The sequence below is a fragment of the Mustela lutreola genome, chromosome X, assembly GCF_030435805.1.
Source record: "Mustela lutreola isolate mMusLut2 chromosome X, mMusLut2.pri, whole genome shotgun sequence".
NCBI lineage: Eukaryota > Metazoa > Chordata > Mammalia > Carnivora > Mustelidae > Mustela > Mustela lutreola.
The window spans coordinates 47556075-47572378 of NC_081308.1; positions in this window are offsets into that span (position 1 = coordinate 47556075).

Sequence of the window (16304 nt, forward strand, 5' to 3'; positions counted from 1 at the left end):
TTTGGAGAAGTGTCTGTTCATGTCTTCTGCCCATTTTTTGATGTGATTATTTGTTTTTTGCGTGTTGAATTTGAGGAGTTCTTTATAGATCTTGAATATCAGCCTTTAGTCTCTAGAGTCATTTGTGAATATCTTCTCCCATTCCGTGGGTTGCCTCTTTGTTTTGTTGAGTGTTTCCTTTGCTGTGAAGCAGCTTTTGATCTTGATGACATCCCATTTTTGCTTTTGTTTCCTTTGCCTTTGGAGACACTTTTTTTTTTTTTTAAGATTTTATTTATTTGACAGAGAGAGATCACAAGTAGGCAGAGAGGCGGGGAGAGGGAGAAGCAGGCTCCCTGCTGAGCAGACAGCCTGATATGGGGATCGATACCAGGACCCTGAGACCATGACCTGAGCAGAAGGCAGAGGCTTTAACCCACTGAGCCACCCAGGCGCCCCTGGAGACATATCTTGAAAGAAGTTGCTGTGACTGATGTCAGAGAGGTTACTGCCTATGTTCTCCTCTAGGATTTCAATAGATTCCTGCCTCATGTTGAGGTCTTTTACCCTTTTTGAGTTTATCTTTGTGTATGGTGTAAGAGAATGGTCTAGTTTCATTCTTCTATACATAGCTGTCCAATTTTCCCAGCACCATTTATTGAAGAGAGTGTCTTTTTTCCACTGTATATTTTTTCCTGCTTTGTCGAAGATTATTTGACCGTAGAGTTGAGGGTCCAAATCTGGACTCTATACTCTGTTCCACTGCTCTATGTATCTGTTTTTGTGCCAGTACCATGCTGTCTTGGTCAAGATCACAGCTTTGTTGTGAAGCTTGAAATCAAGCAATGTGATGCCCCCAGTTTTGTTTTTCTTTTTCAACACTTCCTTAGCAATTCAGGATCTTTTCTGGTTCCATACAAATTTTAGGATTGTTTGTTCCACCACTTTGAAGAATGCCGGTGGAATTTTGATCAGGATAGCATTGAAAGTGTAGATTGCTCTGGGCAGTATAGACATTTTAACAATGTTTATTCTTCTGATCCAGGACTATGGAATGCTTTTCCATCTTTTTGTGTCCTCTTCAATTTCTTTTCATAAGTGTTCTGTAGTTCCTCGAGTACAGATCCTTTATCTTTTTGGTTAGGTTTATTCGCAGGTATCTTATGGTTCTTGGTGCCATAGTAAATGGAATCGATTCTCTAAATACCCTTTCTGTATTTTCATTGTTAATGTATAAGAAAGCAACTGATTTCTGTGCATTGATTTTATATCCTGCCACACTACTGAATTGCTGTATGAGTTATAGTAGTTTGGGGGTGGAGTATTTTGGGTTTTCCATATAAAGTATCATGTTGTCTGCGAAGAGAGAGAGTTTTACTTCACCAATTTGAATACCTTTTATTTATTTATTTATTTTTTGTTGTTGTTGTCTGATTGCTGTTGCTAGGACTTCTAGTACAATGTTGAACAACAGTGGTGAATGGTGCAGGGTTGCAGACTGGACAAAACAAGAGGATCTGTCCATATGCTTTCTATAAGAGACACATTTGGAACCCAAAGATACATCCAGAGTGAAAGTGAAGGGATGGAGAATCATCTTTCATGCCAGTGGGCCTCAAAAGAAAGCTGGGGTAGCAATTCTCGTATCGGATAAATTAGATTTTAAGCTAAAGGGGCACCTGGGTGGCTCAGTGGGTTAAAGCCTCTGCCTTCGGCTCAGATCATGATCCCAGGGTCCTGGGATTGAGCCCCGCATCTGGCTCTCTGCTCGGCACGAAGCCTGCTTCCCTTCCTCTCTTCCTACCTGCCTCTCTGCCTACTTGTGATCTCTGTCTGTCAAATAAATAAATAAAGTCTTTAAAAAAGATTTTAAGCTAAAGACTGTAGTCAGAGATACAGGAGGGCATTACATCATTCTTAAAGGATCTATCCACCAAGAAGATCTAACAATTGTAAATATGTCCTCAATATGGGAGCAGCCAACTACATAAGCTAACTGTTAATCAAAATAAAGAGTCATATTGATATGAATTCATTAATTGTGGGGGATCTTAACATGCCAGTCTCAGTAATAGATCATTGAAGCAGAAAATCAATAAAGAAACAAGAGCTTTGAATGACATATTGGAGCAGATGTACCTCATACATATTTACAGAACATTCCACCCTAAAACAACAATACTCATTCTTCTCGAGTGCACATGGAACTGTCTCCAGAATAGACCACATACTAGGTCACAAATCAAGGCTCAACTGATACCAAAATATTGAGATTATTCTCTGGGCATTCTCAGAGCACAATGCTTTGAAACTGGAACTCAACCACAAGAGAAAGTTTGGAAGGAATTCAAACACTTGGAAGCTAAAGACCATCCTGCTCAAGAATGTTTGGATCAACCAGGAAATCAACGAACTTAAACAATTCATGGAAACCAATGAGAATGAAGATACATTGGTCCAAAACGTATGGGATATAGCAAGGGCGGTCCTAACGGGGAAATACATAGCCATCCAATCCTCGCTCAAAAAAATTGAAAAATCCCGAATACAACAACTCTCTTTATACCTTAAAGGACTGAAAAATCAATGACAAATTTAGCCAACCCCACGCACAAGAAGGGAAATAATCAAGATCAGAGTATAGATCAATGAGTTAGAAACTTGAGATACAGTAGAACACATCGACGAAACTAGAAGCTGGTTCTTTGAAAGAATCAGTAAGATCGATAAAACACTGGCCAAACTAATCCAAAAGAAAAGAGAGAGGACCCAAATTAATAAAATTATGAATGAAAGGGCAGAGATCACCACCAACACCAAGGAAATAGAAACAATCATCAGAAATTATTATCAACAGTTTTATGCCAATAAGTTAAGCAACCTAGAAGAAATGGATGCATTCCTGGGAACCTATAAACTTCCAAGACTGAAACGCAAAGAAATTGACAACCTGAATAGGCCAATATCTAGTAACAAGATTGAAGACATGATAAAAAACCTCCCAAAAAACAAGAGCCCAGGATCTGATGGATTCAGATGTTTGAATGTTTCCTTTGAAACATTCAAAGAAGAAATAATACCTATTCTCCCAAAGCTGTTTCAAAGAAACAGAAACAGAAGGAAAACTTCTGTACTCTTTTTATGAAGACAGCATTACCCTGGTCCCCAAACCAGGCAAAGACCCCATCAATAAGGAGAATTTCAGACCAATATCCCTGATGAATATGGATGCCAAGATTCTCAACAGGATCCTAGCTAATAGGATCCAACAGTACATTAAAAAGATTATCCACCATGACCAGGTGGGTTTTATCCCTGGGATGCAAGGGTGGTTCAACATTCTCAAATCAATCAATGTGATAGAACAAATCAATAAGAGAGGAGAACCACCTGGTCCTCTCAACTAATGCAGAAAAAGCATTTTGGGTATCTCTTATATAAGTTTTATGTGTCCTGCTGTTGTGTTTGAACCATGTTTCCCTTCAGTTTAGTTGCCTGACATGTTCTTCTTTGAGTGTTGTGAGCAGGCTTTGGTCCTTGTGCAGTTAAGGGCCCAGTGTGGGGCCACCTTGGACTTGTAGTTGGGTCAGACCAGATGCCTGCCCTCAACCCATTTATTAGGATTGCAGTTGGGTTGAACTGCAGGGTCATTTTTCCGTGTTGGCCCCTGAGATGATTTTGTTGGTTGGAGAGGGAATGTGGTCAGACCTGATATCTGCCTCCAGTCTGTCAGTGCTGTGGTAACCCTGAATTATAGGGCTCTCTCCTCGTGTTGGTTCTGTGCGGTTTTATTTGGTGGGTGGGGTCAGCAGTTAGATCAGATGTCTTCCCCTAGCTCACTGATGGGGCTGCAGGTGAACGTATGTGTGGTTATCTTCCTTTCCTCCAGGGGCAAGAGTGAAATTACAATTGTACTGATCACTGTTGGGGCTGCTTGCAGAATGAAGCTTTTGAGGGACTTTTGAGGGACTCCTGTTGAATGGGGTGGGTTGGATACAGAAGATTAAGCAGGAAAACATGGGAGCAAGGTGTGCTATATTAGCAAGCTTTATTGAAAATGTTTGTGGTGTGTACCATAGGTGTTCCGGTATCTAAGCTGAGGGTAGGAGGAGAAATGATACCCTCTAGGTCTTTTGTTTTTGGAGAAATTTCCTAAAGATCCCTGCCCCTCCAGTGCATATTATGATATTAGTAAATAGATATCATTCTCATGTGCCCCAGGTGCTTTTCAACCTTCTGCTTCTCTGCTGTGTCTTGGTGGGGATGAATGTTATCCCACCTCTTTAGGTTGGGACACTCAGTTCCATATTGTCCTCTGGCTCTCCTGGGGTCAAACTTGATAATATTTAATGTTCCTGGTGTTATGCTCCACTAACTGTAAAAATCATGGTATTAAAGTCCTCTAGTTTTCAATGACAAATGTTATGGGGACTCATCTTCCCAGTGCAGGTACACCATGTCTAGGGGTCCTGGTGTGGGGTCTGTAATTCTCCCTTCTCCATGCTTGTGGTGTCCCTCTCATTCGTGGTTAGTTTTGGCTGTAGTTTGGTTCCCAACTGGGACTCTGTCCTTGCTACCATTTTCAATGTGACCTCTTCTCTATGATTAACCATGAAGAATCTATTCAGCCAGGCTTTGGTTCATTTTCTGTGTTAGTTGTACTTATGTGGCTGTTATCTAGATGTGGTGAGCTTAGGGTCATCATCCTCTGCTACCTTCCCAGACTCCCTCTTATTATATCTTTTTGATAAATTTATTTTTTAATCAATATATATTGTTCTTCTTTGCCTCTTATAAGTTTTTAAATTTAAATTCAATTTAGTATACACACACACATTATTACTAGTTTCAGGGGTAGAATTTAGTGATTCTTCAGTTGCATATAACACCTAGTGCTCATTACATCTCCTTAATGTCCATCACCCAGTTGCCTCCCCTCCAAGAACCCTCAGTTTGTTTCCTAGAGTTCATTGTCACTTTTGGTTTGCCTCCCTCTCTGTTTTCATTTCATTTCATTTTATTTTTCTTTCCATTACCCTATGTTCATCTGTTTCATCTTTTAAATTCTACATATGAGTGAAATCATAGGTATTTGTGTTTCTCTGACTGACTTATTTCACTTAGAAGAGTACCCTCTAGTTCCATCCATATCCTTCCAAATGGCAAGATTTCATTCCTTTTGATAGCTGAGTAGTACTCCATTGTTTATCTATATGTACCACGATGTTATCCATTTATCTGCCAATGGATGTCTGGACTGATTCCACAGTTTGGCTCTTGTGGACATTGCTGTTATAAACATTGAAGTGCATGTGCCCCTTTGAATCACAATTTCTGTATCTTTTGAATAAATAACTAGAAGTGCAATTGCTAGGTCATAGGGTCTTTTTTACTTTTTGAGGTACTTCCATACTATTTTCTACAGTGGCTGCATCACTTTGCATTCCTACCATCAGTGTAAGAGTGTTCCCCTTTCTCCATATCCTCACCAACATCTGTTGTTTCCTGTGTGGTTAATTTTAGCCATTCTAATGGGTATGTGGTGGTATCTCATTGTGGTTTTGATATATATTTCCTTGATGCCAATGATGGTGAGTATTTTTTTCATGTGTCTGTTGGCCATTTGTATGTCTTCTTTGAGGAAATGTCTGTTCATGTCTTCCACCCATTTCTTGACTGGACTTTTTGTTATTTGAATATTGAGTTCAATAAGTTCTTTATAAGTTTTGGATACTAGTCCCTTATATGATTTATCATTTGCAAGTATCTTCTCCCATTCCTTAGGTTGCCTTTTAGTATTGTTGGCTTCCTTTGCCATGCAGAAGAATTTCCTCTTTTTTTTTTTTAATTTTTTCAGTGTTCCAAGATTCATTGATGAGGTCCCAATAATTCATTTTTGCTCTTGTTTCTTTTGCCTTTAGAGATGTGCCTAGCAAGAAGTTGCTGCAGCTGAGGCCAAAGAGTTGCTGCCTGTGTTCTCCTCTAGCATTTTGGTGGATTCCTGTCTCACATTGAGGTCTTTCATCCATTTTGAATTTATTTTTGTGTATGGTCTAAGAAAGTGGTCCAATTGCATTGTTTTGCGTGTGGCTGTCCAATTTTCCCAACACCATTTGTTGAAAAGACTTTTTCTGTTGGATATTTTTTACTACTTTGTCAAAGATTAGTTGACCATAGAGTTGAGGATCCATTTCTGGGTTCTCTATTCTGTTCCATTGATCTATGTGTCTGTTTTTGTGCCAGTACCTTACTGTCTTGATTATAGCTTTGTAATAGACCTTGAAGCCCAGAATTGTGATGTCTCCAGATTTGGTTTTCTTTTTCAACATTCCTTTGTCTATTTGGGGTCTTTTCTGAATCCATACAAATTTCAAGATTATTTGTTCTAGCTCTGTAAAAAATACTGACAGTATTTTTATGGGATTTCATAGAATGTATAGATTGCTTTGGGTAGCATAGATATTTTAAAAATATTTTTTCTTCTATTCCAAGATCATGGAATGTTTTTCTATTTTTGTGTGTCTTCCTCACTTTCTTCCATAAGTGTTCTATAGTTTTCAGAGTACAGATCCTTTACCTCTTTGGTTAGGTTTTTTTCCTAGGTATCTTATGGGTTTTGGTATAATTATAACTGGGATCAATTCCTTGATTTCTCTTTCTTCTGTTTCATTATTAGTGTATAGAAATGCAACTGCCTTCTCAGCACTGATTTTATATCATGTGAATTGCGGAATTAATGTTATTACTTGTTTTGGTCTCCATGGGTTCTTGTTGAAAAATCAGCTGTTAAACTTCTGAGAATTCATTTTATGTGACTAGTCTTACTGCTTTCAAGATTCTGTTTTTGTCTTTCAGCAATTTGATTATAATGTATTTTGGTGTCAATATCTTTGGATGGGTCCTATTGGAGTTAGAGCTTCTTAAATTCATAGATTCATGTCTTTCCTGAAGTTTGGGAAGTTTTTGGTCATCATTCCTTCAAATATTCTTTTTTTTCTCTCTTCTTCTGAGATTCCTATGTCTATGTAAATCAGATTATTGGTGAGACTTTTCTTGTTTCTTGAGAAAGGCTTGTATCGCTATATATTTTCCTCTCAGGATGGCCTTTGCTGTGTCCCACAGATTTTGAACTGTTGTGTTTTCACTATCATTTGTTTCCTTGATATTTTTCAATTCTTCCTTAATTACCTAGTTGACACATTCATTCTTTAGAAGGATGTTCTTTAGTCTCCATGTGTTTGGGTTCTTTCCAACTTTCCTCTTGTGATTGTGTTCTAGCTTCAGAGCATTGTGGTCTGAACATATGCAGAGAATGATCCTAATCTTTTGATACCGGTTGGGATCTGATTTATGACCCAGGATGTGATCTATTCTGGAGAATGTTCCATGTGTACTCCAGAAGAATGTATATTCTGTTGCTTTGCGATGGAATGTTCTGAATATATCTGTGATGTCCATCTTGTCCAGTGTATCATTTAAAGCCTTTATTTCCTTGTTGATCTTTTGCTTGGATGATCTGTCCTTTTCAGTGAGGGGGGCGTTAAAGTCCCCTACTATTATTGTAGTATTGTTGATGTGTTTCTTTGATTTTGTTATTAATTGGTTTATATAATTGGCTGCTCCCATGGTAGGGGCATAGATATTTAAACTTGTTAGATCTTCTTGTTGGGCAGACCCTTTGAGTATGATATAGTGTCCTTCCTCATCTCTTATTATAGTCTTTGGCTTAAAATGTAATTGATCTGATGTGAGGATTGCCACCCCAGCTTTCTTTTGATGTCCATTAGCATGGTAAAATGCCCCCCCCCCCGGATTTACATCTGGAGGTGTCTTTGGGTCTAAGATGAGTTTCTTGTAGAGAACATATTGATGGGTCTTTTTTTTAAATCCATTATGATACTCTGTGTCTTTTGACTGGGGCATTTAACCCATTTACATTAAGGGTAACTATTGAGACAGATGAATTTAGTGCCATTGTATTGCCTGTAGGGTGACTGTTTCTGTATATTGTCTCTGTTCCTTTCTGATCTTCTACTTTTAGGGTTTCTCTTTGCTTAGAGCACCCCTTTCAATATTTCCTGTAGAGCTGGTTTGGTGTTTACAAATTCTTTTAGTTTTTGTTTGTCCTGAAATAAAAATTTCTCCTTCTATTTTCAATGATAGCCTAGCTGGATCTAGTATTCTTGGCTGCATGTTTTTGTCGTTTAGTCCTCTGAATATATCATGCCAGTTCTTTCTGGCCTGCCAGGTCTCTGTGGATAAGTCCACTGCCAATCTAATATTTTTACCATTGTATGTTACAGACTTTTTGTCCCGGGCTGCTTTCAGTATTTTCTCTTTGTCACTAAGACTTGTAAATTTTTCTTTTATATGACAGGGTATGGACCATTCTTATTGATTTTGGGGGGGGGGGTCTCTGCTTCCTGGAGTTTGATGATTGTTCCCTTTGCCATATTAGGGAACTTCTCTACAATAATTCACTCCAATATGTCTTCTGTTCCCCTCTTTCTTCCTCTTCTGAAATCTCAATTATTCTAATGTTTTGTCTTATGGTATCACTTATCTCTTGAATTTTTCCCTCGTGGTCCAGTAGTTGTTTGTCTCTCTCTCTTTTTAAAATTAATTAATTTATTTTTAAAAATGATTTTATTTATTTATTTGACAGATGGAGATCACAAGTAGGCAGAGAAGTGCGTGGAGAGAGAGGAGCTTCCTCCTTTCTCTCCACGCACTTCTCTGCCTACTTGTGATCTCCGTCTGTCAGCTCCCGTTGTGATCAGCTCCCTGCTGAGCAGAGAGCCTGAGGTGGGGCTCAATCCCAGGACCCTGGGATCATTACCTGAGCCAAAGGCAGAGTCCTTAACCCACTGAGCGACCCAGGCACCCTGTTTGTCTCTCTTTTGCCCAGCTTCTTTATTCTCTGTCATTTCGTCTTCTATGTCACTAAATTCTCTCTTCTGCCTCATTTATCCTAGCAGTAAAGGTCTCCATTAAAAAAATTTTTTTTTCAATTTATTTATTTTCAGAAAAACAGTATTCATTATTTTTTCACCACACCCAGTGCTCTATGCAATCCGTGCCCTCTATAATACCCACCACCTGGTACCCCAACCTCCCACACCCCCACCACTTCAAACCCCTCAGAGTGTTTTTCAGAGTCCATAGTCTCTCATGATTCACCTTCCCTTCCAATTTACCCCAACTCCCTTCTCCTCTCTAACACCCCTTGTCCTCCATGATATTTGTTATGCTCCACAAATAAGTGAAACCATATGATAATTGACTCTCTCTGCTTGACTTATTTCACTCAGCATAATCTCTTCCAGTCCCGTCCATGTTGCTACAAAAGTTGGGTATTCGTCCTTTCTGATGGAGGCATAATACTCCATAGTGTATATGGACCACATCTTCCTTATCCATTCGTCCGTTGAAGGGCATCTTGGTTCTTTCCACAGTTTGGCGACCGTGGCCATTGCTGCTATAAACATTGGGGTACAGATGGCCCTTCTTTTCATGACATCTGTATCTTTGGGGTAAATAAGGTCTCCATTTTTAATTGCATCTCATTAATAAATTTTTTGATTTCAGCTTGGTTAGATTTTGTTCTTTTATTTCTGCAGAAAGGGCTTTTATTTCTCCAGACAGGTTTCTCTAATATTTTCTTTGCGTTTTTTGAGCCCAGCTAGCACACTGAGAATCATCATTCTGAAGTCTAGATCTGACATATTACCAATGTCCATATTGAGTATATCCTTAGCCTTGTTCTGCCTCTTGAACTGGCCTTGTACTGCCTTGTACTGCTTCTTCTTCTTCTTCTTCTTCTTTTTTTTTTTTTTGTGGTGAGTTTTTCTGCCTTGTCATTTTATCCAGATAAGAATATATGAAGGAGAGAATAAAATACTAAAAGGGTGGCAAAGACCCTAGGAAAATGTGCTTTAACCAAATCAGAAGAGATCCCAAATCATGGGGGGGAAGAAAGGGGGTAAAAAGAAGTTCAGAAAAAAATGATTTAAAAAAGAAAAAAATAGGGAGACAAGATGGCGGGGAAGTAGGAGGAGGCACCTTTTCAACCTGTACCCTAAAGTGAGCTGATCACCTACCAAAGAACTCTGATCATCCATGAAATCAGCCTGAGATCAGAATTATACACGTCTGGATCTCTACAGGGGCAGAAGACACCAGTGGGCAGGTAAAGCAGAGTGGGAATGTCCTACTGATATCAGAAGATAAACAAAAGGGGGAAGGAGCCACCAGAGGCGACCAATTGGAATATGAGAGTGCCCTGCATCTGGGGACCAGCATTAACTTGGAGACTGGTTGAAAGCACTCAGAAAGAGTCAAGGATTGTGGGGGGGGGGAATCTGTGGGAATCGGGGTGGCTAGGGACAGGGGCTTTAGTCCCCATACCCAGGACAGCCTCCCCTGGTGCTGAGCCAGAGTGCGGTGGAGAAACCAGGTCTTGGTCCCCGAGCCACCAGCGCGCCGGAGATTGCATGGAGTCCGGCTCCTGTGAGGGGCTGGGAGACTCGCTAGATTGCAGAACACCGAGCCATGCTACAGAGACTGAGATATGCGCGCCCCTCACCCTCCCCTGAGAGAGGTGCGTGAAGGCCCACCTGGTGCTCTTAGACCCGCGCCATTGTTTCAGAGCCTGAGAAGCGTGGGTGCCCCAAACTCTCCCCTGAGAGAGGTGCGTGAAGGCCCAGGCTGGAGCTCTCAGATCCGTGCCCTGCTCTCAGAGCCTGAGATGCACACACGACCCACAGCCTCCCCTGCGAGAGGTGCGCGTAAGCCCGTCGCTCTTAGACCAGAAAGACCAGGCACTCCCAGCCCAGGCCAGCAGGAAAATATCAGTGTGCGATCGCTGCTTGGAACCTCTCTGGTGGTCTGGAGCTGCCCAGAGAGCCGCTGCTGCTGTGGTTTTGGGTATAAGCAGAAGATCCTGCATCCCCAGGGACCACGACTCGGAACCTGCTCTGCCAGCGGCCAAGGGGGAATTTACATGGACTCTGCAGCACCCACAGGAGAGCAAACTGAGGCTTCTCTCTGAGAGGGAGGTCAGGGTGCAGTTTGCTTTCCTCTAAACCTACAAAAACCATCAAAAGCAGTCAAGGTGAGAGAAAAAAAAAAGTGAACAAACATTAAAACCTCCAGAGAACAAAAGCCTGAAAAAACCGGTTTCCTCAGAGCTCACCCCCTTGAGGGGGGCGGGAGGACTTAACTCAGAGAACATCATTGACTGAAAACCCACGTGGTAGGCCCCTCCCCCAGAAAATCAACCAGGAAAGAAAAAAAAAAAGACTACAAGAGAACAACCACCACTACTTCATAGGACAACTTTTATTTTTAACTCGTTGCCACTATTCTGGCTCATTTTTTTAATATAGATTTTTTTTAACCTATTTACCATCAGAGTGAGATGTCCAGTACATCAAATTCCATAATAACCTTCTAACCTGAACTTTTTGATACATACACCTGTGTTTTTCTTTTGCATTTCTATTTTTTAAATTTCTTTTTTTTTTTAAATTTTAGTTTAGTTTAGTCTAGTTTATTCCTTTTTTAAAATTTTCTAATATTCATATGGAGTTAAACTTCAAAGTAATCCCCTTTTCCCAATCAATACTACCCCTATAGGTAAACCAAGCTGGCTCCCAGCTGCGCTCCAAGCTCACCCAGCCTGTGACCAAGTGTCTCTGTCTCTGGCACACAGACCTGCCTGGAGTCTCCAAACCCAGTAGATCCCTGTACTCTTCCAGGGGGGTCTCCCTGAATCTTGTGGGGTCCCTGCTCAAAGAGCAGTGTTCTGACTGTGCCACGGATCTCAGTTTAAGGTAACCCTGAGTTGAGAGCTCACTCCTCGGCTCCATCTCTGTAGCCAGCTTCCCTGCTCTAATACCTGCAAGCTCTGTGACACTCAGACACCCCCGATCCTTCTGTGACCCCACAGGACCTGAGACCATGCTATCCCTGCGTGGGCTTCACCCCGGCTTAGGCTCTGGAGTGATGTCCCTCAATGGAGCAGACTTTTAAAATTTCTGATTTTGTGCTCTGTTGTTCCACTGCTTGCTGGGAGCCATTCACTTCCCCCACGGTCTATCTTCCCGTTGCTTTGGATTCACTTCTCCGCATGTCCTACCTTTCAAAAAGTGGTTGATTTTCTGTTTCTGTTTCTAGAATTGCTGCTCTTCTTCTCTTTGATCTCCTGTTGGATTTATAGGTGTTTGGAATGGTTTGATAAACTATCTAGCTGATCTTCTGCTACCTGATGTCATCTCAGCCTGCTACTCCTCCGCCATCTTGACTCCTCCCCCTTGGGTAGTGTTTTTAGTTTTCCTTGGAAAAAAATGCCCACAAAAATCCAAAACTAAAACAATCAAACAAACAAAAGCTCTACTTCCCCATCTTTGCAGAATCACTTTGTTCTAGGGCACTCTTTCAACACTAACTTCCACTGAACCTAGATATCAGACTGTTGTGAAAATTTAGTGTCTTCTCAAGATTTTCCTGATCATGTTTCTTGCATGAGGCTTGTACTTGTCTTTATAAATTCTCCCACATACATGACTGCTTTTGAATGTCCTAATTTATCAAGGAAACATTCACCATCTTTTTTTTTTTTAAAGATTTATTTATTTATTTGAGAGAGAGGAAGTGAACACAAGCAGGGGGAGCAGCAGGCAGAGGGAGAGAGAGAAGCAGGCTCCCCGCTGAGCAGAGAGCCTGATGCGGGGCTCGATCCCAAGACCACGGGATCATGACCTGAGCCGAAGGCAGATGCTTAACCCATTAAGCCATCCAGTCGCCCCCACCAGCTTTTTCTTCCATGTCTGGGATATTCTATTTTATGTTCCAACCATACTCTTACTCCAGGAATCTGCATATTGCTACTTCTGCTTGAATTGATTTTGACCCATGTCTACTGCTTTTACAACTTGAGTTCTGAGTTAGATAAAACTGAGATGAATGCCTTGTGTCAGTCTTTCAGGTAGCCCCCAGATAGGCTAGAATATACATATTTGATAATTTGCACATATGGTCTATTCTGTTCCTTCCAAATCTATCAACCAGGTCCCACATGGGAATATGGGCTTTCTTGTATAAGATCACCACTTCACTGGAGATGGTGCAGGCCAAGAGAAGTGAAAATACCACAAAGCTTTCTTAACACTTTGGAGTTGCCTTTTTTTTTTTTTTTTGATTCAACAGTCCCTCAGTTATTGTAAACATTTGACTGCTTTCCAGAGTTCTGACAAAGCTGGTTCTGCCAGTTTTTGCTTGGTGTTCAGTATTTCTGCAGGAGAATAACAGGTTGAAGCTGCCTACTTCACCACTTTGCTGACATCCTGCCTCCAGCACTTTTTATTTCCTTAATCTTCTTTATTCATTTTTTTGTTGTACTTATCATAACCCTAATATTATTCTGGATATATTTCTGGATTTATTTGTTGACTTGTTTATTGTCTATTTACTTTACTAGAATATTAGGTCCAGGAGTACAAGAACTATAATTGTATTGTTTATCTTGTGCCTACCATAAAGTATCAGATATGTATATCTACATATGTAGATATACATATCTGACACTATTTATTGCTGAGTGAGTGAATATTATGCCACTTTTTCCCAATACCAGTTTGTCTTTGTCTTGTACACCAGCTAGTTATAAAGTTTTTGCTTGTTTGACAAATTTTTTGCTAGTTTGCAGTCAAATTAAGAGAAAAAGGACACTTTTATTTAAAAGATTTTATTTATTTATTTGTCAGAGAGAGGGAGAGAGAGCGAGCACAGGCAGACAGAATGGCAGGCAGAGGCAGAGGGAGAAGCAGGCTCCCTGCTGAGCAAGGACCCCAATGTGGGTCTCAATCCCAGGCCTCTGGGATCATGACCTGAACTGAAGGCAGCCACTTAACCAACTGAGCCACCCAGGTGTCCCGAGAAAAAAGACACTTTAGTGAAATTTTGATTAACAAAATATATTTTCTTTAAAGGTATGTTCCATATCTTAGTTCTTATTTGTGCAAAAAATGTAATAAATTTACATTGAAGAGAAGATGGTGGCAAGGTAGGAGGACCATATACTTTGTTTCATTCCATGAACACAACTAGGTAAGTATGAAATCATTCTAAATATTGCAGAAATCAACCTGAAGACTGAGAGAAAAAAACTCCACAACTAAAGGGAGAGAAAAGCCATATAAAAGGAGTTATGAAGGAGAAGGGAGTTAAGATGGTTCCCTTCTGGTAGTAGGGGGACCCTGGGATTGTCTCATCCCTCAAAAACAGCTAAATCAACATCAAATCATTTTGAACACTTAGGAAATTGATCTGAGGATTGAGAGAACAACTTGCACAATTAGAGGGAGAGATCATAGCAGGTACAAGGTGGTGAGATGTGAACTGGGGGAGAGAAAAGCTGTGGTATCACAGAGATGACTACCACAGAGGTGAGACCCTTTTGATGGAGAGAAGACAGAGATAAAGAAAAGGGGAGAGAGCAGAACATTGGGTTTGCACTAGAAAAACACTTCCCCAAAGTCATTTACTGGGGGAATTGAGAGAAATTGACTACTGTAAGTTTTTACAAACCATGGAGTTCAAATTCTGAGGTTTTATTTTTATTTATTTATTTTTAAATGATTTTATTTATTTATTTGACAGACAGAAAATCACAAATAGGCAGAGAGGCAGGCAGAGAGGAGGAAGCAGGCTCCCCGCAGAGGAGAGAGCCCAATGTGGGGCTCGATTCCAGGACCCTGTGATCATGACCTGAGCTGAAGGCAGTAGCTTAACCCACTGAGCCACCCAGGTGCCCCAAATTCCGAGGTTTTAGAAGCCCATGCTATTTGCTAGAGTCAAGCGTGGTGGGCAGTGGGGCTCCTGGAGAGAGGGAGGGTGGATCCCCAGAAAAGGGCAGTGGACAGCATGGTGTAAGGAGCTTTTGGGTCACACTAGAAGAGAACATTCCCCTTCCTGGAGTACATTTGGAAGAGGGTGTACTGCTTCTCCAAGGAGAAAAGACCCACTGAGTGCCACTAAGCATCCATCCATCAACAAGGGACATAAGTGTGGGGTAAAGGGCAGATACCCTGGTGGCAGCTTTTTGCTGTATTTCACCATGAACTCTAAGCACCTGCACAGCACCTGCACAGCTATGTGACTGCTTTTCTGTGACAATAAAGCACTTAACACAATGCTGTGAGGCTAACATGGGGAGGAGAGGGGAGCATGTCTGCACATTGCTGAGTTCTTTAAAATTTGGAGTTTTGTATTCCAGCAATGTGCCAGAGATAAAACACAGGAGAAATGTGGTTTCAGTCATTCCAATGGTCTAGACATAACCAGGATGAGGGCATGGAACTGACAGAAGCTGGGGACACAAGAGGAGAAGTTGTTTGTTTTTCTGTGAAGTCTTACTGAACAGCAGTGGTCATGAGATTCCCCTCTATGGGGACGAGAGAGCAAGGTGACACCATCTTCCTCCCCACTCCCCATTAGTAACACAGTGCTTCCAGTGGAGACTGGAGGGACTTACATCACCCTCCCCGCCAATGGTGTCATCTTTAATAGGGCAGATCTCATGGTAAGCCAGTCCAATGGGCCTCTCCCTCAGAGAATCAGCATAGGCCCACCACATGCATCAAGTCTGCTGATCATAGAGTGATTGAAGCTATCAGCTTCAGTTCTGGTGAAAATAAGACCAGGGTTTGTTTTCTTTCTTTCTTTGGAGTCAAGTTTATAGTTTTTTGGTCTGTTTCCTTCTTTGCTTATTTTGTTCCTTTCTCTTTTATCTCTTTTGGATCATACTTTTTTGTTCTTTTACCAGGCTTATTTTTACAAACAAATCAAAGCACACCTATTTAAAGGTCCAAACATTCCCCACTACAAACAAGAAGGGATTCTGCAGAAACTGACTTGTGGGAAAGAGCTACTAAGACACAATAGTGGACTGCACACAGAATACACTAGAAACACTTCTGAAGTGCCAGTCTTTGGACAGTATATGGCCCCTTCTTAATATAGCGTTACTCCTGGGAACACAAAACATGACAAACTTTCATAACACGCAGAAGACAGAAACCTAGATGAAATGAGAAGACAGAGGAATTCTCCCCAAAAGAAATGTAAAAAAACATAGCCAAGGATTTTCTCAAAACAGATAGAAGCATTATATCTGAACAAGAATTTAGAACAACAGTCATAAAACTACTAGCGGGGCTTGAAAAAAGCGTAGGAGACACCAGAGAAACATTTGCTACCCTTAAAGACTGGAAAACCACTCAAGCTGAAATTAAACAAAGGTATAACTGAGATGCAAGACTGAT